This window comes from Aethalodelphis obliquidens, unplaced genomic scaffold (genome assembly GCF_003676395.1).
Source record: "Aethalodelphis obliquidens isolate GAN/ISIS:26980383/991018 unplaced genomic scaffold, ASM367639v1 scaffold81, whole genome shotgun sequence".
In the NCBI taxonomy this organism is placed as follows: domain Eukaryota; kingdom Metazoa; phylum Chordata; class Mammalia; order Artiodactyla; family Delphinidae; genus Aethalodelphis; species Aethalodelphis obliquidens.
In genome coordinates this window covers 3,234,122-3,261,171 of record NW_020838025.1, presented here as the reverse complement: position 1 = coordinate 3,261,171, position 27,050 = coordinate 3,234,122, and positions in this window count along the sequence as shown.

The following is a 27,050-nucleotide window of genomic DNA, read 5'->3' as shown; positions in this document are numbered from 1 at the left end:
TTCAATTGTCACGATATTTTGTAATTATGGATATTTTGTTGTATTTGCTCTGTCTTCATCTATGAGATGTATATTCTTTATGTTCTTCTTTGTTCATTTATTATTTGTGTTTAGGAAGATTTGTATTTTTATTCTTGTGATTACCTTTGTATTTATTCCTTTTAAAAATATATTTAGTTCCATGTTTTCTTATCTAACGTTTTACTATCTGGTTTATACTATTTTTTCAGCATTCTTTAATGCTCACCTATTGCCTATATAGCAATGAGCCTTTTCTGTTTCACTATTTCCTTCTTTGTTCTACTCCATTTTTTTAGCAGTTTAATTTCTACTATGTCACAGCATGTAACATTTGTATTTTAGTCTTCCACATTTATCCCATATTGCTTTAGTCTTATATGTACATTTATATACTTTATTACACTTATTATTGATCCTTTTGATGAAGGTTTCCTCATCATTGCTTGGTTGAAATTCTTTCGCTAGTTAATTCCTCAAGAAGGGCTGCTAAGTGCAGAATCTCCTGTGTTCTTGTATGTTAGAAATGAATTTACTAAGTTTGATATTTAAAGGACAGCTTGATTGAACATAAAATCCTTTTTTTCACATTTTCTTTTACTGAATATTTTTATAAAGATTGATTCATAGTTGTCTTGTATTTGGTTTTGAAAAATCTGTCAATCTAATTATTTTGACTTTGTAAATTATTTGAATTTTTGCTTGGAGGTCTTGAAGATTTTAAATTTATCTTTAAAATCTAGTTATTTTACTAAGAAAACGCCTTCATCATTTTTGCCAGCTACTCAGTAAACCTTTTCAATGTGTAGATTTAGGTGATTTTTTTAAAATTTCTGGAATATTTTCTTGGGCTATAGTTTTACATATTATTTCTGTTCCATTGCTTTCTTTTTCTTTTCCAGCGACTCTGATAATATAAATATTATTCCTACTTTACCTGTCTTCTATTTCCACCCTTTTTACTTCTTTATGTCATTTTCATTCTCTTGGTCATTTTCCTGCCTTTCTTCAATGCCTTTGTTACATTTTTATTTGACACGACTCTGCCTTCAGCATCTTATATTTTTCATTTCTGAGATAATTTTGTCTTTTCTGCCATTTCTTTCCTGAGTTCAAGCAACTCTTTTTTTATTTCTCCCTGTTTTTTCCCCATATCTGTTTCCATTTCTGATTCAAGGTGGCTTTATTATCCACAAATGTTTGTGTATATTTACGTTTCTATCTATCTCTATCTTTATTTATTATAGAATGCTTTCTTTCTGGGTGTCTGTAGCCTTCTGATCATGGTAATCATGTTTTTGAGGCTATCAAACTTCTGTTTTTATATTTTCTACAACATTTAGCATATGTTATGCTTAGCCTAGAATTTCAATAAATATAACTTTTCTATAGTTTTATATCTATAGATTTAGTAACTCGAATGATTATTTCCTATGAAAATGTTCAATTAGACTCTTGCAAACTATAGCTTAAGGAAGCAAGGAAAATATTGATCACCTGGCTCTGAAGTGCTGAGACTAAAATATTCCTTAGCTTTTATCTATATGATTCCATTCATCTACCCATTAAATAAGGTGAAGGAGTATCTGTCTAGCACAGTTTCTCAAACATTAATGTGTTTATGAATTAATTGGTGATCTTGTTAAAATGCATAATCTGATTCAGTAGGTCTGGCATGGCCTATAATCTGGAATTCTGTAAGCTCCCAGGTGATGCCCATCCTGGTCTGAAAACCACACTTTGAGTAGCAAAGTATTGATGCTGTATGCTTCAGGCTTCTCTCATGCAATTGAAATTGTCACTTGTATTGTTTATTTGGTTTCAAATGATGCTTCTGTTATCTTTGTACCTCTCTAATGTTTTCTGTAAAGGAAGACCTTGCAGGGGTAACATCTGAGCTGAGATGTGAGAAGTCCACAAAATCCTCCTATATCTCCTGATGCTTTCATCTTTTATCTAAATAAATTTATGGAACCCTGACCAGGCCTTCATGTGTTGAGTCATCTTTTGGCATTTCCTGGAGCTCCACTGGTATTGGAAGGTGTTGGGGAAGCTAGTAAAATAGTCTTGTTCAGGCTTCAGAGGCAACAGTAGGCCTCTGACTAAACAAAGACCCTGAAAGAGCTACATGCCAAACTGCTAGACTACATGCAGGTCAGCAGAAACGGTGCTAGCAAGTCTTGGGAACTAACAGATAAAGAAGGGAGTAATCACGAAGCTTCCTGAGCCTTGGAAATCTGGCCAGTTCCCGGGGATAAGTAAATATCAAGCAATATGTTTTACCTCATTTAAATTTTTATCTATTTTCTTATAAATCTATTGATCTTAGAGCTTTCATTTTTATTTGTAGGAGCCATTATGAGGAATGAACTCTTTGTTATTTTCTATTTAATCTCTTATGTTAGAAGACATTCTCAAAGATAAAGAACAGGATTTTGAACTTTCTTGACTAAGCTGTGAGAGAGAAAAGATGTATGAACAGAGGATGTCTTTCTATTTATTTGGTATTCTTTTGAGTTTGAAAAAAGGTGATATTCTAGTTGTATCACTTCTTTTTCATTTATTAGCTGTAATGATTTTAATAAAAAGCCTTTTACTCTTACCTACTCCTAGGTTGACCAGTAGTACAGTTTATAGGGGACAGTCAGGATAAATTCTTGATTCTTGAAAACATACAGTTTTCAAGATGAAAAACTGCTTCACTGTCATTCTCAGAAGATACCTAGTTTATTGGTTTACTTTTTAAATATTATTATGAACTTACATATTTAAACATTTTTGATGGAATTCAATCCACTGCATTTCTTCTCCATATTAAAACTTAAATTGTTCCATATTTGGTCAGTGGGAGCCCCTTCAAGTTGGCTCCTGCATCCTTTTAACATGACCCTTGTGATATTTGATAGCTTCCTTACTATCTGGTAGAACAAGGTGTTCTTGGCTCAACTAGTATATTTCTTGCACTGGAATCACGTCACTTTTCAAGATGTTCTGGTTTCTTTCCCTTTAAATTGTTATTTCAAGATCACAGTCTGGATACTTAAAATGCTTATTGCTCATGGGTTGGTTATTGTCAATCATTTTTAGGCTTTTTTAGTTGACAAAGCTAGAAAATGTTACATGTGAATGCACACATAGAATCATTATATATATATTTCAAAATGAAATACATTGTGGCTTTACAATGACAGTTCCACTTAGTATGATTTTATAAGTGTTTTTCCCCCCAAGAGTAGAACAGTTTATTTCCCATCATGAATCTCTGCTCTCATCATCCAAGTCTCCTCTGACCTCATGTTTTTATTCATGCTCCTCAAAGTCTCACATTGTTTTTCTCAGGCTCCCAACTAGCTTAACGTGAAAGAATGAAAACATGAGGAAAGATATTTTCAGGAAGTTTCCCATCTGTACAAAAGCAAAACTCTTTTCACTTCAATTAGAATTTAAAACATTACAAATTAATGTTGCTTGGAGTCCAGATACTTTGTGTGTTTATTTTACTATTGAATATTTAATTGCTTTATTCAAAGAAGTCGAAATGTATTTCCTATATAGGGCCTCTAATTTAGGAGTGTCTCAAAAAGAGCTATACAGTCTTTGAAAACATGACTTTATAAACGTACAATGATGTAAGATAAAAAGAAACCATTTTTTGAGCAGCATAGATGATTCTCATCTATACAGTACATGATTTTTTGCTTTTTTACATAAAGTTCTTCTCATGTATTTTGTTTTTCTGATTTCATTTGGTTGTCTGTCTATGTTCTCTCATAGCTCATTGAACTTCTTTAAGACAATTATTTTGAATTCTTTGTCAGGTAGTAAGATCTCCATTTCTGTAGGGCAGTTACTAGGGTTCTATTTTAGTTCCTTTGGTGGTGTCAAGTTTCCCCTGATTCTTTGTGATCCTTGTGGCCTTGTGTTGGTGTCCATGCATTTGAAGAAGGAACACTTCTTCCAGTCTTTGCAGGGAAAGGCCTTCACCAGTAGCCCAGTCAAAGATTCTGGGTGGGCTGGCTGATGGGGTCCACCAGTGTTTGCGGGTCTGCAGCAAAGTCCCTTGCTCACTTCAGTCTCCCTTCCTCCATGAGAGACTTGTGGGCCAAGGGGATCTCTCTTAGCATTGTACTTTGATGGGTGATGCACATAAAGTGAAACTACTCATACCCTTTTCAATTCATCTTTTTTTATTTCTGTGCTCCACCTTGGTGCTGTTACCTCTCACATGGATTCCAGAAATCTCATGAAGGTATTTTCTTCTGTGGACAGTTATAAAATTGGTGTTTCTGTATTAGGCTAGAACTTCCTATTCCTCCATCTTCTTGATGTTACTCAGCATTCTTTCTGGTACTTCTTTTGGTGAAAGACACTTTGGCCCAGGCCTGCCTCAAATACATGAGGTATTTAATCTGAATTCTTTGTTTTTGTATGTTTATTCAGAAGATGATTCATGAAACGAAGCTATTTGTTTCCATTTGTGCAAGTCCTAATCTGGTAATTAATAACAGATGAGAAAGAAAACCATTCTCTTTTGCATTAAAAATGTTTTAACCGTTTTTTAAAATATTTTAGTCACACTTAAAGATTCCTTATTGAAACAAGTCACATTAAGTGGGCTCTTCTACAGAATAATCACCCTTGCAAAAAAAAAAAAAATCTACGGTTAAGCTCCCACTCCCTCATCTTTTTCCCCCCAAGGAATGTTAAGATCCTAAAAATTACCATAAACTGGTGATGTGTATACTTTAATTTCTGACACAACTTGGGCTACCTTGAATGAACTACCCAGGCATATTTTTATAGTAAAATACGTACTTGTGGTGTTGTGGGATGGACAGGAATCAAAATGTATAGGTCATACCCAACTGTATCAAATTAATTATATACTCCCTTCCCTCCCATCTTTTTTTTTTTTAACCCTAACAGTATTATGGGATGATTTAAAGATAAATTATGGCTAGCTAACAAAATACAGGGTGTGCAAAGAGCAAATTTGAAACTTCCACTTCCAAGGTTCTTTTAACCCTTCTTAAATACATTTGCCAATTTCAGTGTATTTCCCCTGTTATGATTTCAAAGGACACACCCTTATGTGATTTAGATGCATGAAGCTTGTACCAAATGAGTGTTCTTGATCTTTCCCTAAGGATAAAGGCACAGCGTTTTCCTTAACTGTTAGCTTATTAAACAACAGAATGCAATGAGACAGTTACGTTGAACCTCTATCCTCACCATTTTAAAACAGGATGAATAGTTAAGAAATTTGGCCTACGTAGAACTTATCTTTTTTAGTTCATGGTTTCTTCCTCTGCCAAGTTAACAGAAATACAAGCCTGCTGTGTTCGTTTTGGAAAGAGAAGGTACATTTTACTCAGGAGCTTACATGTGTGATGTCTCTCCTGGACAAGAAAGTATACTGGACTTCTCCTGTCAAGCCCTTTCTTTCCTGTGTACCAGGTGAGAAGAAATGTTGACTTGTTATTCTTTGCCATTTTGAATAAGCCTAGTTACTTGCCACGGAGAGGGGGGAGAAAGCAATTTGCATCCTGAGATAATCTAAACAATAGCCTTTAACTAAATGTGCATTGCTATATGTCTAAAGATAAATATGAAGATATTAAAATTGTTAAAGGAAGCTTACAATAAAGAGAAATAATAAAGAGAAAAACAACGAAATAGTTCAAAGGAAAATTGATCTTTGAATCTACTGGCCACTCTTGACAAGTAGCACTACATTTTTCTCTTCTTAGATGGCAAAAGTTTCTTATAATCATCAAAACAGTCTCACTCAAGAGCCTACTGATTTTTGTGTGTGTACTTTTTTCATGCTTTTGAATATATTTTTAACAAGATTTCACTTCTGAAAAGCTAGATTTCCTCATATATCTTGTTACTCACTGCTGTGTTTATTTTCAGTCAAAATCAAGATTGTAACTGTTTCCTATAAGCATTTATCTTTAAACTCTCATAACATATATTATCTCCTTTTGAGAGCAACAGATTCAGCCCTCAAAACCAGAGTAATAAAACTATCAAGGTGTCTTTTATACCCAGAAGACTAACAGATCAATCAATAATCATACATCAGTAAATTTCTCTTTTACTTTATAAAAGAAGGGATGCTAAAAAATAATTGTGTATGTATATAAAATCATACCATAATTTTAATTGGCTCGACACTACTGTGAAACCTGACTTGTTTGCCAAACCCAAGATATAAGAAGAGCTGACAAATCAAAAAGAGCACATTTTTCCTATAATAATTATATGCAAAATAAATAGTTTAGTACATTTGTACTTTTTAGGATGAATAGCAACAGTCAAGTTAATGTACAAAGACAGCCATAGTGTGCAAAGACGGCTACAACAATTATCAATAAGTTGATTATAAAGAGCTAGTTTCTCGGTTTAAAATAGCTTGCCAATTGGTGACAATTATAACACACATTTTGGGGGATAAATTAAAAGACCCTGGAGACTTGTCAGTGACATCACTGTCATTAATATGTTCTTATTCTCAGGGTAATCATTTACTGAACTGTTAAAAAATTGATTTGTCTGAAACTTCAGTAGCGGATTTCTCCATTCTTATTTTGTTCATTCTTATAATAAAATAACCAGAGTCTTTCAATCCTATAAACAAAAAGTGGTTTCTGCTTTTCATTCACACTTATCTAAAGGTCCCTACTACAAGCTTCAGAGTGTACTGGAAGAAACATCAAAAGAATGATGACTTCAGTAAAGGACTTGACCACACACTCTTAACTACTGATTCTGTAAGGAACAGCCTTCAGCACACAGCTCTCAGGAGCAGATATCTATCAGACAGGATTTCTAGCATTCTTGGTATAGATGCAGATGACTTTGTGATAGTGGACTCCCCAAAAACTTCAGATCAAATGAGTAAGAAGTAATTACTTCAGACTGAATGACTCTAAAGAGAAAATTTAATTGTACTTAATGTTTTGTTTTATTTTTTACTAAGTATGAGAACACTTTTCTTCTTGATCTATCCATTTTAACAGCCTATCTTATTACAAACTGCAAAAATTCTTTAAATGACATATTTTTAATTGATTTCTTAGAGTTCAGTAAGAGTTCTGAAAATAAAACCCTCAATATACAAAATAAACATAATTGGAAAAATTTAAGAAAGATGGTTTTGTTTAAATCAAAGGAACATTATTGGCTCCTGTTGACAGAACTGCTCAGAACAATGGTTAAATATTGGGCAAAATGCCTTTAATATTTCTTGTGGCTTTTTATTATAATTATTTGCATAGTTTCAATAAAAATCTTATTTAGTAAGGCAAGATAAGTCTATTGAGGAAAAAAGAATATATTTTTCATATGGAAATGATGCCACAATATACTCTTTGGTTCCTGCTCTATGATTTATAGATTCCTAGACTTACAGATAGGAAAGAATGCTACCTTCTTGCAGGACAGGAATCTTGGAGATCTTAGAGAAAGAGAAATATTTCTACATTTATAGTATTGCAGGCAAAACTTAGTAGGGGTACATTGGTTGTTTTCTGAACCCAAGCCTTGCAATTTATAGTTATAAGGGCAATAAAAGTACTTCTGAAAAAAAGTGATTAACTTATGGCCCTCAGACTTTTACAAAGCCTCCAGAGAGAAATTAAATATCATGCTCTAGTTTCACATGGTTCTAGTTATGGTAATCATATTAACAAGAACATTTTTGTTTATTCATGACAATAAAATAAAATAAAACCAGCCAAATAAACATCAAATTATTGATACTGAATTAGAAATAGCTATACAAACATATGTGGTCAAATCCCTACTTATGTGGGAATGATACTTAACCAGAAACAGGGACTGAGAGGGCAAAATGGACTCCTTGCTCTGTTGCCTTTTTTACTAAGCACCTCACATAAACAGTGAGAAAAAAAGCCATTTGTATCCTCAGATAAACTTAAAGCAAAAGCATTCTTTTAGAGCACTGGTTTCTGAGTAAGTAAAGCCTTGAGCCCTTTCTCTAAGTTGCTATCTCCCCTACTTTTGAAATACTGATGACTGGAGATATATGATGACCTTTGACTCTTGCAGATATGAAAGTCAAGTAAGCAAACTGCTATCTCCCCACCTTGAACAGACTACCTATAACTATGGTAATATTTATGGGGTTTTTTTTGGTTTTTACTCTAAGTACTTCTGTGTTGGCTTTTTTTTTTTTTTTTTTGGATAGCTAGTTATTCTGAAGTCATTTTTGCAAAACATTGCAAGTGAAACGAAATTATTTTTTTAAACGCTTGTGTCCCTCTGAGTTTTCCTTTCCCAGAGACGATGTGGTGAGTAGCACAGTATCACCTGCAGGTGGAGCAGGAACCAAAAAAAGTTCTATCCGTTCAACTGAAATGTTTTACTGTGAGTTTGTCTTGTTTAGTTTCATAAATCTGCTTGATACCTTCACAGCGGACCATTTAATCCTTATTTCTGGGTTTTTCCACTGAATTTGTTTCAGTAAAATTTCTTGCTAAAAATAGATGCTTGGCTCAAATAAGATCCTTAACAAATGTTAAATCCACCCCTGTTCCAATGATGATAAATATTCACCTTATGATCTTGCTGGGAAACCATTTTTTTAGGACAGTTTTCAATTTTCCGGGACGTGTTTCCAAAATAGCTTGATTTTCGGTTGTATAAAAAAAGAGCCAGTAAGAAGAATGAGATATTGCCAATGAGTCTGCATCCCTTACGTACACCAAAATCTTTGAAAGTAGTATTAGTATGCTCTGGATTCAAAAGGAAAACTAAAACCATCTTTTTATGGGAAGAAGGGATAATTTGGGGGACTACACTGCCTCTCAGTGGTTCATTTAATATTTACTTCAATTACAAAATGTTTTATAAAATAAAAAACCTAAAATTTACAGTAACAGATTTTTCAATATTTTTACTTCAGTGAGCTCCTGAGAGTAATGGTAATGTAAATTATCTTGTGTTACATGTGCATATATCCTCACTGATTGAACACCCAGAAGCCATGATATCTTATAAAAAGAGTTTCATAGTCTCCTTTCCCTGAGGCAGGAATGAAGGAGGCTACATGCCAAAGAGGCATTGATTTACTATGAAGGAGATAGTCAAGCCAGGCTGAGTAGAGGGCATGGTTAGCTTGGAAAATCTCACCTCTCTGAACATTCATCGTTCTGAATCCAGGCATTACTAAGTTGGTTTTTGATATATATTTTGGTATCCTAACAATAAATCCTATAAATTAGAGAGCTAAAAGTTCACTTTGAGAGCCCTGCCTGTTAAGTTGGCTTAATTCAACTTTGAGAGTATGTGTGTATTTCTAGAAGCCAGGAACTTCTAGAAAGAAAGAGACAAATAAAATTTGGTTTCAGTCATCAAGGAATTTATCGTTCATTATAACAAAGGGAATACTTTACTTTTCCCCTTAACATTACCTAGCATTTGTTGATGGACTAAATAATCAAAACTATCAACTATTTCTCCTTTTTTTTGATAAATTAATTTATTTATTGGCTGCATTGGGTCTTCATTGCTGCACGCAGGTTTTCTCTAGTTGCGGCAAGCAGGGGTTACTCTTCGTTGCGGTGAGCGCGCTTCTCACTGTGGTGGCTTGCATTGTTGCGGAGCACCGGCTCTAGGTGCGCGGGCTCAGTAGTTGTGATGCACGGGCTTAGCTGCTCTGCGGCATGTGGGATGTTCCTGGACCAGGGCTCGAACCCGTGTCCCCTGCATTGGCAGGAGGTTTCTTAACCACTGCACCACCAGGGAAGTCCAACTATTTCTCCTTTTTACAGTGCAATTTTATAATTTGCTGAAAGATATTATGCTGAAAATAGTGATAAAGTGGAAAAAACAGGCTTCAAAAATCTATGGGGTTGCTCCTATATTGGGTGAGGACCCATGTTGTGATGTCTGATTGAGGTTTTGGAGAAATGTCTTATATTGATTTATGATCTTAGAGGCATAATTTATTCAAGACTGACAATGTTTAGAAGTTCCAAAATAGATTTAAGTGAACTGGAAGCAAGCAACACGTTGAAAGGATAATCTTACCCAAGTCTTTACAATTTCACTATCATAAAAGTTCTAGAATTTGAAGAAACAAGGTGTTGTGAAAAAGGACTAGGAAAAAGGAAATGCATTGAGTAATTATTTACCAGGGACACTTTTTGGCATCGAGAGTCAGTAGATTAGAAATAGATAAGTATTGGCAAAAGGCAGCCAGCGACCAATTATTTCTGCCTCTGTCATCTAACACAGAACAAGGAATACCACATGGTGATGAGGAAAGGAAAAATCAGAGATGGAGAATCCTAATTTGACTGAGCATCTACCCAAAAGAAAATGAATTTTAAACTGTAAATAACTGAGTTTACCCTGAATTAACAAAAGTAAAATTTCCCCGTATGGGCAATTATGCAAGAATAAGAGCTAAGTGAAGTTTTATTATAGCAAGCAGAGTTACATTTTTTAATATTTGAGCCTTGTGACAATAAATTTACTTCTGCCATGAAATATCTGGATTTTTGGAAGAGGAGTTTAGCATAAAACTCATCAGTAAGAACAAAGAGCTAGATGACATCATACAGAAAGTTCAAAGTAGAAGACAACTGAACAGGAAGCAGAATCTTGGGGCTCCAAACGAAGGGAATTAGGATGTGCCACCCCAAAATAAGACACTTTGGTATAAGGATTATTTTGAGCTGCAGGTAATTGAGAAACAGCAGATGCAGAAAGGGCTCTCTGCCCTCCCCCATCTGCCACAATCAAGGAAAACATGTCCCATGAGAAAGGTGTCTTCCCTGCACCAGGAAGAGGAGAGCATTCTTAGCATTGAAGATGAGTCTACATGGAGATGAGTTTGCATAAACAACCTTACTAAAATAAACCTTACCCTCCATTATTTCCCCTCCAATATCATGTCTAGTCATTTCCCCATAATTTATCAGCCCTAGAAGCTTAATTATTTGGGAACATAGTACAATGACTAAAAAGCCTAAATTGTTATATCAGTGTGATGCTATGTATGTGATTGACTGAAACCCAGGAGAAATTTACTGGGCTTTGCAAAGAAACCACTTAATTACAAATTTAGCTTATTGGTCTCCAGAGTTAAGCTACTCTGTAGGCTTGGATTGGGTAAGACTTCATAAGGAATTGCCAAATACATAGTTGATAATTTGAAAGTACAAGCATTAAAGACATCACAGCTTGTAAAATTTATGTATGACCAAGAAAAAATTGTGTTCATTGCTAATCAGGAATCTGATTTAACTATTTACCAATTGGTATGTTCCCAAATAATTTTACCTGGATGTGAAACACAAAGACACCCATAGCCATCATCAAATATGAAAATTTCACTATGAGATACCCACTGAAAGGTACAGATTTGAACTTCCAATGTTTAATGTATATGAAAAACTCACCCTATAGGTCACTTTTTTTTTTTCCTGCACTGGGTCTAAATCCATAATTATACTCTTATAATAGTCAACTACATATGCATTAATGACAGGCATTTACTTAGTTTATCTGGATATACTGGAGCTAGAGGCAACTTGCATCCCAAAGTTAATAGAATGAGGTTGACTTCAAGTTCCTATCTGTAAACGCCAGATGTGTCTATTAATTCAACGATGTTCTTTTTTACATCATCTTTCCAATCAAACCAGTTACCAAAACATTTTCGTGTCAAATTTAGGGCTTGAGTATCTGGGTGCATATCAGTTATTTTACTTTGTTATTATAAAAAAATTACTAAGAAAGATTATTCTACTTTTACTCTATCAATAATCAGATTGTTGAATTTATAAGTCCAGACCTTGTTTACACTGGGAATATAATTTAGAATTGATTGAGATGATAGGCGTCATTACTGGGAATACCAAAGAAAAAGTAATGTAACAAATAGCATGTTTGTTTTCTAGGAAATGTGATTTTAAAGTATCTGAAATAACCCTATTGTGAATAGGTCAGCAAGGTAGTCTATGAGAATAGTAATAAGTTGGCTAGAATACCTCCTTTTAGTTGAGTTCAGTACCAACATCAGTCTAAACAATTTAAGTCTGAAGTTGTTTTTGGAAATGCTTCCCATGGGAAGCACAGATCCAACTGAGTTTTTCTCTTACTTTGATAGCCGCGGTGATCAGCATCAACCTGAGTGGGTCCTTCTCAGGGCAGTGACAGCCTATCTTTCCTCTGGAATACCTTCATGCAGGTGAGATATCCTGGTCCATACAGGTGGCAGACCTTTTCCAGTGAGTCCTTCCAGGTCCTTATGACTTTATGTCTCAGGGTTTCTAGGAAACAGAGAAGCTCTTTTAAGTTTTGGACAATGATTATGACAGGATTCAGTTAAATCAGGCACAGGATATAGTCTCAGACCCAAATTCATAGGCATGACAATTATAAGTTCACAGGCATGACAATTATAAGTTCAGAGGGAGAGATTCTGTTCTTGCCTGTAGGGGTCTCTCTAACTTTCAACAAAGCTACAAGTAAAGCTCTAGGCCTTTTTAACACAGGAGGTTGCAAAATCTTTCCCAATGAGTTTTTTTTTAGAGTTTTATTCATTCATTCTACTTGTGCAGAGGAGTGAGGCTTATAGGAATCTGCAAACGTTTGTGTAATTCCCAGACAACAGTAGAAATAAATGACTTCTATATCTAATATGCTCTGATGTGCCCAAAGTAGGAATTATGCGTATTAAGAAAGGCTTTACTGCTGCCTGGGCCATTCAAACATCATATCCACCATAACTAGACAGAATCTTTTTCCTTTTGCAGGCCTTAATTCTATGAAATTCAACTGACACCAGGTTTCTGGAAAGTTGATTAAGGAAAACTCCTTGCATTTATTTTGGAAGTGTCCTCAAAGAATTCTACTGAGACGTAGCACAACTCTTTAATATTTTAAATAATTTCATCTTTTTATTAGGAGTAGTATAAGTCTAGCTCCTTTAAAATCCTTCGTTTAGAATATTTCTTGGCATCCCAATAATTCTATCTGCCAGCTTTTTCTGCCTGTTAGTACTGAGTGTACACTGTTACTCAATATACTAAATCTACTTTCAGGTATTCAACTTAACCACAAAAAAAACAAAGCAAGTCTTACATATATGTGTAAAAACTTCTTAGATATGAAGAATTTTATAAGACTTTCCTAGTTTCCTCAAATTACAGCTCACTAAAATGAATAAAAAGTGAGAAAACTGTGAATTCGTAACATTCTTAAATGTCAAAACAAAAACAAACCAAAAAAAATTTTAAACTAAAATAAAATCCCTCTTTTAATCAGATGACTTTGTTGACACAGCAGTATTAACCAAACTAATAGGGACTATGATATAGGAATTACTTTGTTAGGTAATTCCCATAGTCCAGCCACATTTCTTTGGGCCCCTTTTATAGTCCATTTGTCCATTTTATGAACAAAACTTTCTTATAGCATTAAAAGTGGGACTTTTAAATTTGGAGACGGCCATAGGTTCATAGTCGCTTTTGAAACTCTGTCAGCACATTTATTGCCTTTAGAAATTTTGCCCTTCTGCCCTGTGAGTCCTACAAGAAATCACTGACATCTGAGCAGGCAGTTGTAAAGCCTCTGATAAAGCAGCTATCAGTTTCCTATGGGATATCTAAGTTCCCATTGATACAAAAAATTCTCTCTTGGGGCTTCCCTGGTGGCGCAGTGGTTGAGAGTCCGCCTGCCGATGCAGGGGACACGGATTCGTGCCCCGGTCCGGGAGGATCCCACATGCCGCAGAGCGGCTGGGCCCGTGAGCCATGGCCGCTGAGCCTGCGTGTCCGGAGCCTGTGCTCCGCAACGGGAGAGGCCACAACAGTGAGAGGCCCGCGTACCGCAAAAAAAAAAAAAAAATTCTCTCTTCAAAAAACTTACTGCGGGGCTTCCCTGGTGGCGCAGTGGTTGAGAGTCTGCCTGCCGATGCAGGGGACGCGGGTTCGTGCCCCGGTCCGGGAAGATCCCACATGCCGCGGAGTGGCTGGGCCCGTGAGCCATGGCCGCTGAGCCTGCGAGTCTGGAGCCTGTGCTCCGCAACGGGAGAGGCCACAACAGTGAGAGGCCCGCCTACCGCAAAAAAAAAAAAAACCAACTTACCGCGAACCTCGGAGCAAGATGGCGGCGGGGGTGTCCGCAACGCGCGGGCGGCGGCTACCAAGCTGCCCGTGAGGACCCGGGCGGCTCCGGGCTGGCGCCCCGCCGCGGGAGAGACCAGGCTACGCTCCACCGGCATCCTCCCGGCCTTCTACTGCTCCTATGGGGCTGGGACACCCGGAGGCCCTTTAAAAAAAAAATTTCCCCTGTTTCATGGCAAACACCAAACATATATTTATTAATAGTATACATATTCATTGTAAATGCAGAACCAAGAATTACAGCTCTCCTAACTGCTATTAACTTAGCTGCTTGTGACGACTTAATTACAGACCAAAAAAAACAAAACAAAATCCACCCCCCCCCAAAAAAATCCTCCAAACTTCCAAGTTTAATAAGAAATCACCATAGCATAGCATCAAAGCCAATTTCAGTCGTTCAAAGCCTCTTCTTACCAAACCAGAGGACGAATTATCATGTTGAATTATCACGCAAGTTTTTCATCAGATGTTTTGTCTACTCTGCAAATGTTGGAGTCTGTTGTGTAAAATTCTGTACTAGTCCCACGAGTCGCTTTTTTTTTGGGTGGTAAGCTGTTATCACTGACTACTAGATTGTAATACTCTGTGACTTATAGCTGACAACAGATGCCTCAAACATTTAGCAAGACTGCAATTTGTCTGGGAGGCCTTATGCCCCTGTGAAGGAAAGAATTGCAGCAAAGCCAAATTATCAATCTTTCATTGCTCTCTAGCTGTTGACACTACCAGCAAATCATCTACATATTGAGTAATTACAGGTCCCTCTGGGAGTGGGACAAATCTCTTGCTCACTTTTTGTTTTGTAAATAATTTTTAAAAAATAGAGTCCCAAAAGCCTTTAGGAATCCTTTGCCGTAAATACTGGATACTGGATTCCTTTATAAGCAAAAGCAATAATAATTTAGATTTATCCACGAGAGGGACAGTAAGTGAGAAATGCAGAACATAGATCAACTATTCAATGCAAAAAAAACCTTGCAAACAATGGTATTGAAGTCAGAACAGTTGCAGGGTTAGGAACCACACTGATAATGGAACAACAAATTTATTTACTTCTCCGAAATTTTGTACAAAGCCATATAGTCATTGACCATCCATATAAAATTAACCTTCCTTCTTTATTGGAGGCATGGGAGTATTACAGAATGAGCATTCTTTTTAAACTACCCCTTATTTTTCTGATTCTCTTAGATCTGGTTCTAGGGCCAAAAGTAACGCATCAACCTGTTTCAGGGTGCTTTTCCCACACGGTGTCACACTGCTACTTTCTGCAGTATCCCTTTTCTTTCAGACGACACACAGTAAATAAATCAGGTGGCTTTTTCCCCATAGAAATCCACAGACATTCTGCCAGAGTACAGAATACGCTGGCTTTTAAGTTGCACAGCAGATCTCTTCCCAGGGGATACAGGAAGTAAGGAAATTTGCACTTCAATCAGAGGACCGATTTGTATGGGAACCTCGGAGGAAAAGGAACATGGTGGATCCAATACACCAATATCTTATATTGATCTATCACCAAATGGAAATGAGAAATTCTCAAGGAAATTGCAGAGTAAGTAGCACCAGCATGACCATTTCACCAGTTTCTGGCTCTGAGATCCCTGAATTTGTCAATTTTAAGCCATCTGTCAATTATTTCCTAGCCTCTGGCCTTTCTTGCTTCCCTTGTTCATGAAATTCTTGCATCCTCCAAAGTAACTTTTTACAGTCCTTCTTCCAACATCCCGTTTTCTTGCAATAATTACATATTATCTCTTTGCTTTCATTCCCTTCATAGGTTGTCCAGAGCAGGGATTATTTCTTTTAGTAAAGAGTTCTGAGCAGCTGACATAGCAGTTTTTAATTTATTCCTTTCTTCTTTATCCTTCTCTAGGTTGTCCCCCAAGCTGAGTAGTCACTGTTAAGATTTAAGCAGTAGTCTGTACTGTCCATCCTCCCACCTTTTCCCCAATTCGAGTTTGGATAATCAGTAAGAAAGGCAAGACAAAAGTGGTTAGGGCCAGAGGATGATTTTGATCCATCCTTTCATCCATGCCAATAATGTCTGAGAAAACCTCAATAAAGCACTGATGGAAGTCAATGGGGGAATGTACCCATCTTCTGGATACACCACTGCAACTTCTCTGAGCTCACCTGTAGCAGAAAGCCTTCAAAGGTCACTCATTAGCGACCCCTCCTCTGGGTCTCTAAAGTCCTTAGATCTTCCAGAGTCGTGTGGGTCGGTGGGGGCAGTAGATAGCTGGCTTCCCTTGGCCCCCATACTTTGATGTGGTGATCTTCGGGATGAGCTTGCGCCATCAAAGAACAAAGTCAGCTGGTGGCCGAATTCCATGCTTTGGCCAGTGCACATCTCCACCTGTGAGGTTGTAAACTGGACACAAGCTGCAGACATCTAGGGCACTGGGAAAAGACGTCTTTAAATAAGTAATATCAGCTGGCGACAAAGTCATGAGAACTACCTGGGTAGCTTCCAATGCTGGTGATCCAAATAGGAAGGTCTGGTTTTCCTATTAAGATTAGAAACATGTAAATTAGATGACACTTTTGTTTCCTTCCTGTGTTGACATTCATCAGCTTAACACCTTGTTCATTTGCCTTTTGCAAGTGACCATGATATGCAGCTGATCTCAGAGACACAGCAGTGAGTGGTCCTGAAGAGATATCTTATTTCCCTGCCCAGAAATTGAACCTGGGTAGCCTGGATGAAAACCAGGAACCCTAACCGCTAGTCCACCAGGGGCTAGAGGCTAGAAGCAAAGTGGCCCTAGCTCTTTTCCCCGTTTAAAAGCAAGAATGTTTCATGGAGTCAAAAACTGTAAAAACAGGTGCATAGTTTATTATTAGAGACACAGCATAACATGTGGGAAAGCACACAGAGCAACAGTTTGTTTAAGACAGAGTAAGGCAGAGAAACGCACCCAGAAAGAAAGGGTATGGGCGTCCTCTCTAAGGAGGAAGAGCACAGTAAGTCAGAAGCTAGGCAGAAATACACACCCGGAGAGGAGTGCAGGCGTCCTAAATGAGGAGCGCAGTAAAGAGGTGATTTAAATTACTTATATAGGACAGTCCTTCCCCGTCTTTGTTTACCTTTGGCCAATTATATTCTTTCTTTTTTCACAAATGACTGGTCCTAGGACCCTCCCCAACATGTGTACGCACTCTTTGTTAAGATGGATCCCACTGCAGAGGCCTGTGGGTGCATGTCCACACATATTATGGGGTGGTGCCCCCTCCCTTTCTGACCCCCAAGGAACCTTCCTGCGCATGTGCAGACAGAGAAGTTTTCCTTGACCTCAAGAGTGGGCACCTTATCTTTTTTTTTTAACATCTTTATTGGAGTATAATTGCTTTACAGTGGTGTGTTAGTTGCTGCTATATAACAAAGTGAATCAGCTATACGTATACATATATCCCCATATCCTCCCTCTTGTGTCTCCCTCCCACCCTCCCTATCCCACCCCTCTAGGTGGTCACAGAGCACCGAGCTGATCTCCCTGTGCTATGCGGCTGCTTCCCACTGTATATCTATTTTGCATTTGGTAGTGTATATATGTCCATGCCACTCTCTCACTTCTTCCCAGCTTACCCTTCCCCCTCCCCATGTCCCCAAGTCCATTCTCTACATTTGCTCCTGTCCGGCTCCTAGGTTCTTCAGAGCCTTTTTTTTTTTTAAGATTCCATATATATGTGTTAGCATACGGTATTTATTTTTCTCTTTCTGACTTACTTCACTCTGTATGACAGACTCTAGGTCCATCCACCTCACTATAAATAACTCAGTTTCGTTTCTTTTTATGGCTGAGTAATATTCCATTGTATATATGTGCTACATCTTCTTTATCCATTCATCTGTCGATGGACACTTAGGTTGCTTCCATGTCCTAGCTATTCTAAATAGAGCTGCAATGAACATTGTGGTACATGACTCTTTTTGAATTATGGTTTTCTCAGGGTATATGCCCAGTAGTGGGATTGCTGGGTCATATGGTAGTTCTATTTTTAGTTTTTTAAGGAACCTCCATACTGTTCTCCATAGTGGCTATATCCGTTTACATTCCCACCAACAATGCAAGAGGGTTCCCTTTTCTCCACACCCTCTCCAGCATTTATTGTTTGTAGATTTTAGGATGGCCATTCTGACTCATGTGAGGTGATACCTCATTATAGTTTTGATTTGTATTTCTCTAATGATTAGTGATGTTGAGCATCCTTTCATGGGTTTGTTGGCAATCTGTATATCTTCTTTGGAAAAATGTCTATTTAGGTCTTCTCCCCATTTTTGGATTGGGTTGTTTTGATTTTTTGATATTGAGCTGCATGAGCTGCTTATAAATATTGAAGGTTAATCCTTTGTCAGTTGCTTCATTTGCAAATATTTTCTCCCATTCTGAGGGTTGTCTTTTCGTCTTATGTTTTCTTTTGTTGTGCAAAAGCTTAAGTTTCATTAGGTCCTATTTGTTTATTTTTGTTTTTATTTCCATTTCTCTAGGAGGTGGGTCAGAAAGGATCTTGCTGTGATGTATGTCATAGAGTGTTCTGCCTATGTTTTCCTCTAAGAGTTTGATAGGGTCTGGCCTTACATTTAGGTCTTTAATCCATTTTGAGTTTATTTTTGTATATGGTGTTATGGAGTGTTGTAATTTCATTCTTTTACATGTAGCTGTCTAGTTTTCCTAGCACCACTTATTGAAGAGGCTGTCTTTTCTCCATTGTATATTCTTGCCTCCTTTATCAAAAATAAGGTGACCATATGTGTGTGGGTTTATCTCTGGGCTTTCTATCCTGTTCCATTGATCTATAGTTCTGTTTTTGTGCCAGTACCATACTGTCTTGATTACTGTAGCTTTGTAGTATAGTCTGAAGTCAGGGAGCCTGATTCCTCCAGCTCCATTTTTCTTTCTCAAGATTGTTTTGGCTCTTCGGGGTCTTTTGTATTTCCATACAAATTGTGAAATTTTTTGTTCTAGTTCTGTGAAAAATGCCAGTGGTAGTTTGATAGGGATTGCATTGAATCCATGGATTGCTTTGGGTAGTATAGTCATTTTCACAATGTTGATTCTTCCAATCCAAGAACATGGTATATCTCTCCATCTATTTGTATCATCTTTAATTTCTTTCATCAGTGTCTTATAGTTTTCTGTGTAGAGGTCCTTTGTCTCCTTAGGTAGGTTTATTCCTAGGTATTTTATTCTTTTTGTTGCAATGGTAAATGGGAGTGTTTCCTTAATTTCTATTTCAGATTTTTCATCATTAGTGTATAGGAATGCAAGAGATTTCTGTGCATTAATTTTGTATCCTGCAACTTTACCAAATTCATTGACTAGCTCTAGTAGTTTTCTGGTGGCATCTTTAGGATTTTCTATGTACAGTATCATGTCATCTGCAAATGGTGACAGTTTTACTTTTTCTTTTCCAATTTGGATTCCTTTTAGTTCTTTTTCTTCTCTGATCGCCATGGTTAGGACTTCCAAAACTATGTTGGATAATAGTGGCAAGAGTGGACATCCTTGTCTTGTTCCTGATCTTAGAGGAAATGCTGAGGTGACCCAGCACTGGAGCCTATGGGCTCTTTGGTGGGGCTAATGGAGGACTCTAGGGGAGCTCACACCAAGGTGTACTTCCCAGAACTTCTGTTGCCAGTGTCCTTGTCCCCACAGTGAGCCACATCAGCCCCCCCTCTGCAGGAGACCCTCCAACACTAGCAGGTAGGTCTGGTTCAGTCTCCTATGGGGTCATTGCTCCTTCCCCCAGGTCCTGATGTGCACACTACTTTGTGTGTGCCCTCTAAGAGTGGAGCCTCTCTTTACCCCAGTCCTGTCAAAGTCTTACAATCAAATCCTGCTACCCTTCAAAGTCTGATTATCTGGGAATTCCTCCTCCTGTTGCTGGACCCCCAGGTTGGGAAGCCTGACGTGGGGCTCAGAACCTTCACTCCAGTGGGTGGACTTCTGTGGTATAAGTGTTCTCCAGTCTGTGAGTCACCCACCCAGCAGTTATGGGATTTGATTTTACTGTGATTGCGCCCCTACTACCGTCTCATTGTGGCTTCTCCTTTGTCTTTGGATGTGGGGTATCTTTTTTGGTTAGTTCTAGTGTCTTCCTTTCAATGATTTTTCAGCAGTTAGTTGTGATTCTGGTGTTCTTGCAAGAGGGAGTGAGCTCACGTCCTTCTACTATGCCATCTTGAACCAATCTCTCAACACAGAGTATCTCACTGCTTGTTCGTTTATTTTGTTTTTTGGATTCAACATAGGATTGGAATCATATGGTATTTGTCTTTCTCTATCTGAGTCATCTCAGTTAACATAATACCTTCCAGATCCATCCATGTTGTCACAAATGGCAGGATCTCATTCTTTTTTTATGGCTTTTTTTTTATGGCTGAGTGGTATATGTGTATATTTACCACATCTTCTTTATCCATTCATCCACTGATATACACTTAGATTGTTTCCATATCTTGGCTATTCTAAATAATGCCACAATGAAGATAAGGGTGCATATATCTTTTTGAATTAATGTTTCTGTATTTTTCAGATAAATATTCAGAAATAGAATAGCTGGGTCCTATGGTAGTTTTATTCTTAATTTTTTGAGGACTCTCCATCTTCCATATATTTTATTCATAAACTTATGCCTCAGACTTTGAGCATCATTGGATCTGCTTGGCAATAAGCCCTGAGGGGCCTTATTTTTTTCAGTCAATTTACATATCTTCCAGGCTCAGACACTGTATTCATCATTCTAGGTCACCAGGATTTTATTCTGGTTGTGAATCTTTATCTGTGAATTTTATCTGGTTGTGAAGCCAAACAAGGTGATGGGAGTGAATCTTGGAAGAAAACTGACTTAAGTTAGGTTATTACACGATCTTCAAGAATTGGAAGATAAATTCTTCAGCCAGAGGATGAAGGAGAAGGGTGACTGCTGCAGGCAAGGCAGGTTTTGTGGACCTTTGACGTTTAAGTATTATTTAAGGAATCAGAGAATCCATACCAATGTTATCAACACAATACTCTGATCGCACTCTTCTTTCTCAAGGTCTTAGTTGCACATAGGAGGCCTGGAAGGACAGTGAATTTAACTGGCAAAGTGTGGGTTTAATTTTAAATACATTGGGCCTACACCTGTAAGAGATGTTGTTCTGTCAGGGCAGACAGAATTTCTGATGGTGCCATGAGCTGGATATCTAATGGCTTAAATTTATATTGTTTTCTTTCTTTAAATTTTCCATTGCAATCCTTACTTAAACTCCTTATTTTCACCAAAATATTTCATTGTCACTGTGATTTAATCCCCCAGATAGGCATTTCTGTATCCATCATAGTTCTGTAAGAAAAATAGCAGTTTTTCTGCTATGTATCTATCTATGTATTTATGTATCTATGTATCTCTATAGAAATAGATAAAGGATAGAAAATTACGTGTACAGCACCTTTCATATGGTTTGGGGATGAAAGGAAGCAGTAGCCTCAGTTGGCTGCCGCACTGAAGTGCTATTGTGTCTGTGAATCTAAGATATTTCTCCCTGGAGATACCATATCATTAGTTCCTGCTTTTTCATCTGGTCTGACAACATCTGTTTTTTATTGGAGACTAGGTCTATTCACATTCAGTGGAGTTATTGATGTCATTGGAATTTTGCTGTTTGATATCATTGTCATTTTGCTATTTGTTTTCTATAGGGCTTCAGTAATTTTTTCTTCAATTACTTTTGAATGCCTTATTTTTATGAATCTTTATGTACCGGTTAAATCCTTTACTGATGATTTAAATATGCTTGTGTTCTTTTCGTGGTGGTTGCTCTATGAATATGCACCCTTATTTTATCACAACCTACTCTGTTTAATACTGACTAAATTACAGTAAAGTATGGCAACTTTACTGCCTTTGCTGCAATATAGCTCAATTTTTTTCTCTTCTTTCTAGCTGTCAGTGTTATAAATTTTATATCTGTATATGTAATAAACAGAAGCTAGAAGAGAAATATATAAGTACGCACACACAAGTAAGTTGAAAGTAAAAGGATGGAAAAAGATAAACCATGAAAACTATAACCATAAACATACTGAGTGGATCTAATAATATCAGACGAAATGGACTTTAAAACAAACATTGTTAGAGACATAGATATCCACACAGAGTCTTTTATATTTACCAATATGTTTACAATTTCCAGCACTCTTCATTCCTTCTTGTGGATTTATGTGATCATGTTGTATCATTTCCATTCAACCTGATGGATTTCCTTTAGTAGTATTTGAAGGGCAAGGTTTTGCAAGCAACAAAGTCTGTCAGTTTCCATTTATCTAGTGATGACTTTATTGATACTTTGACTTAACATTGAAAGATAGTTTTTCTGGATATAGAATCCTTGCCTGACAGTATATTTCCCCAGCCCCCACCCCCAGCACTTTGTATGTCCTTCTACTGCCCTCTGGACTCCATTGTTTTTATTTTTTTGGCCACGCCATGCAGCTTGCAAGATTTTAGTTCCCCCACCAGGGATTGAACTCATGCCTAGCCAGGTGCCTAACTCATGCCTAACCACTGGACTGCCAGGGAATCCCCTAGGCTCCATTGTTTTTGATGAAAAGTCAGCACTGTCCTCGAGAATAGATTTTGTTTTAGTCTCATGTGTAATTAGGTGACTAATTGCTTTTTTCTTTTGAGGGAGTACTAAATGACATAAACTACTATGAATTTTAAATATATTTTATCACTTCCTCCTCAAAAAAATCCTATGATGTAAAAATTTTTATAGTGATCCCAGTACACAGATGAAGAAACAAGGTAGAGAAATACTATTTAACTTACACAAAGTCAATTAACCTTAAAGACAGGACTTAAACCTTATTTTACATCTCTGGAACCCTTATTCTTATTCACTCTGATAATTCATGACTGACTAGAAATCCAGTGGTAGCCTTTGTGTCCTCGAGCTGTCATATTTTAATTTTATTAAAACACATTGGCGCTCTGCATTGGTTTCCATGTACATCACTATATCACCTTTTCTCTCTAACTCTGTACTGAAAAGACCCTAACATGCTTTCTCTATCCTCTATTACACATAATTTCATTAGAACCACAGATTTATAACTAGAGTTATAACCATAACTAATCACCATGGAAACTGAGAGTATTATTATATATAAGGCCTTTAGCTTAAAATGAAACTAACATAGAGCTCTTACTTGGCTGGCATGACAACAGAATCCAGCAAGTCTAACAGACATCTGTTTTCATAGATTATAATTTATACAAAACCGAAAAGAAAATTAGTATACTAGTTAAAATTGACAAATAAATTGATGGCTATTTTCTTGAGCAGAAACCCTACAATAATGTTTTTATATTTCCATAGAATGGAAAATTTACGGTAATAAACCCTACAGTTATGTTTTTATATTCCCTTAACTAAAGCCTTGCTCTTCACTGAAATGCCCTGGAGAAAAAAAAAATCTAACATTTAGATTCATTGTAGCTATAGACCAAGGGGCAGCAAAATCTGTCTCTGAACAATTGCTTCTGACTTACTTGGAGACCAATGGTTATCTGGAGAATTTGTACCTCATATTACATCAGCAGATTTTCTGAGTAAATTTTGCAAAAGCAACATTATGACGTTCACGTTTTTTGGCTTCTCCTTTTGTTCTGCTTTAAAAGAATTGATTAAAGGGAAGGGTGGGTGGGAGGGGTAGACTGGGAGTTTGGGATTGACATGTGCACACTGCTATATTTAAAATAGATAACCAGCAAGGACCTACTGTATAGCACAGGGACCTCTGCTCAATATTCTATAATAACCTAAATGGGAAAAGAATTTGAAAAAGAATAGATACATGTATATGTATAACTGAATTACTTTGCTGTACACCTGAAAGTAACACAACATTGTTAATCAACTGTACTCTAACACAAAATAAAAATTTAAAAAGAGGAATGTGTGGAAAAAAGGCTGATATAATTTTGACAAACGGGCATACAAATGCTTGTATTATCAGGGTCCAGATAGGAAATTGAAATGATGCTAAGTATACCAAACAGAAAGAATTTGACTTGGATAGTTGATTATACAGGCATCAGAAGTTTAAAAAAACAAAAACAATGAACCCCAGAGATTTGTAACTACGTGAAGCAGCTAGCACTCCTAGGACCAGGTGAACAAAAGGGAAAAGGTAGTGACAGAGGAGCATAAAAACTACATCATGAGGAGAAAATCACTGTTATCTTCTAACCTTTTAGCATATTATGTTTATATACCTCTCCCAGATAATTTTGAGGAGCCATAGAGAACAATGTGAACGCAGGTGAAAACTATAGCACATGTGGTAAGTTTAGAATTTTATGAATTCAGATGTGTGTATGCAACCGTTTGATCTGGAGAAGTAAGTTCCAGGATTCGGCTCTTTGTTTGTTTGATGGATTGATGGATTGATTCACTTTTTAAAAATAAGTGCTGCATCTTTTGTCTATATAATGTTTAGAAATTTTTCCTTGTTTGTTTGCTTTCTAGTTTATATATCAGAATCATGTTTTTAAAAATCAAGAAAAACAAGCAAGGAGGCATTTGAGCAGGTTTTACTAAAATATGCTTTGTTTAGGTAGCATTAATGTCAAGAGAGTGGCAGCTGTTTGAAATTCTTATCTTAGACATTGTCTGGTATTTAACTTCATCAACAAATCAGAGATCATCTGACTCTCAGTTAGTTATAGACTGTTACGCCATCATTTGGGGATCCAGAGTGCAGACCAAGGACATGTAAGGAAGGTCTCAAGGAAATGCTCTATAAGCAGGCTGGTTGGCATGTACCCAGGGTTAACCATGAGACATATGCTATTCAGAAATGGAAGGAGGGGAGGACCCTAGGATATCATGGCAACTGACTGCCTGCAAAGCAGCTCTGATGCTGGCCTGCCAAAAAGGTGTGGCTCTGTCTGGCTCCTTGGGGATGTTTTCCTATTACTTCTTTGATTATTTTATTCCTTCATTAAAAAAAACTCTTTCTAGAGATGATCTATAATCTCTCTTTGATTCGATAATTGAACTCTTTGTTAAATTCTACCAGGCAAATAAGGAGTCTGCCCCCCCAGAGCTTACATTCTAGTGGTGGAGTAAAATAACAAATTAGTATCAAACCAATGAATAAATGAATAATTTAAGAACATGAGAAGTGCTTTGAGGGAGATAAACAGGAGGAAAAGAGAGTGATTTGGGCAGATGGCAGGGGCAGGGCTGTATGGTCAGAGAGAGGCTCTCTGAAGAGGAAACATCTGCTTAGAGACCAAAAATAATGAAAAGGAAATAGCCGCCCTGAGTGTTGAGGAAAAAGTTTTCCAGCAGAGCCAGTAACAAGAGCAAAATTCCCTGCTGCAAAATATCAACAAGTCCAAGAAAGCATATGAGACATCTGGGATTGATGGGGAAGCTGTAATTTAGTTCGAAGATGTTAGATTAACAGTGGTCTGTGGGCAATGCAGCAAGTTTTGCTTTCATTCTATGTGCAATGCACAGCTACCAAAGAGTTTCAAGAAGCAGAACATGTTTTTTCTCATATTTGCTTTTTGCTCTACAATTTACAAAGTCCTTGATTATTTTTTCTTTGAGTCCTGCAATTAATTACTTCCTAAACATTGGCCTTAAAGGGATTTAGTTGTGAAAGGAACAAGCAAGAGGATGATAGATTGAAGGGAGAGTAAAGTGAGATCATTTAATTTTAATTTTTTTTTAATGTGGGAGAGAACTGACAAACTTCATAAACTGAAAAAAATAAAGTTAATTAATAGCAGTATGTTAGAGAAATAGATGGACTGTAAGAGTTGACCAATGGAGGAACATCCCAGAGGAAATAAGAGGGAAGAAGATTCAGAGCATTGGCAAAAGTGTTAGATGCGGATAAAAGGATTAGAAGTGCTTACAGAGAACATCGAGGCTTCCTCCTAGACAAAAGAAAAAGAGGCAAAGTCAAGGCTTAGCTAGATATGTAAGCAGTAAATGAGGGCATTCCAGCTTTGTGTTTTAAGGGAATGTAGTTCTATCCCACTTACTTTCAGACATTTTGCTATTGTCCATGCAGATTTAGGTGGTCCTTCTATATTACCACAATTCTGTTTATATTTCCTTGGTTTACATGCCTAACAGGAGATTGGTCAATTCAGTGACTTGTGTTTCCATGTTTAAATAGCCATCACCTAACACAGAGCCAAATCAACATCTCTTCCTATAAGGGAGTTGGGATAGTCTTTTGGAGAATGAGGCTGGTTTAGAACAGCCTATGACCAATTCAGGACCAAAGATAAAAGAGACAGAGCAATTAGGAAGTTCTCTGAGAAACTCCAGTTCTACTGAATTTGGAAGAGTGCTTTCTTACAGATAAGTCCAGGATTAAATTTGTCTCCCTAGTATTTCAGTGTGGAACAGATGGAGAACTACCAGAATATAAAGTAAGTGCAGGGACTTCCCTGGTGGTGCAGTGGTTAAGAATCCACCTGCCGGGCTTCCCTGGTGGCGCAGTGGTTGAGAGTCCGCCTGCCGATGCAGGGGACACGGGTTCATGCCCCGGTCTGGGAGGATCCCACATGCCGCGGAGCGGCTGGGCCCGTGAGCCATGGCCGCTGAGCCTGCGCGTCCAGAGCCTGTGCTCCGCAGCGGGAGAGGCCACGGCAGTGAGAGGCCCGCGTACCGCAAAAAAAAAAAAAAAAAAAAGAATCCGCCTGCCAATGCAGGGGACATGGTTTCGATTCCTGGTCTGGGAAGATCCCACCTGCCGCGGAGCAACTAAGCCCAGGCGCCACAACTACTGAGCCTGCGTGCCACAACTACTGAAGCCCGTGCACCTAGAGCCCGTGCTCTGCAACAAG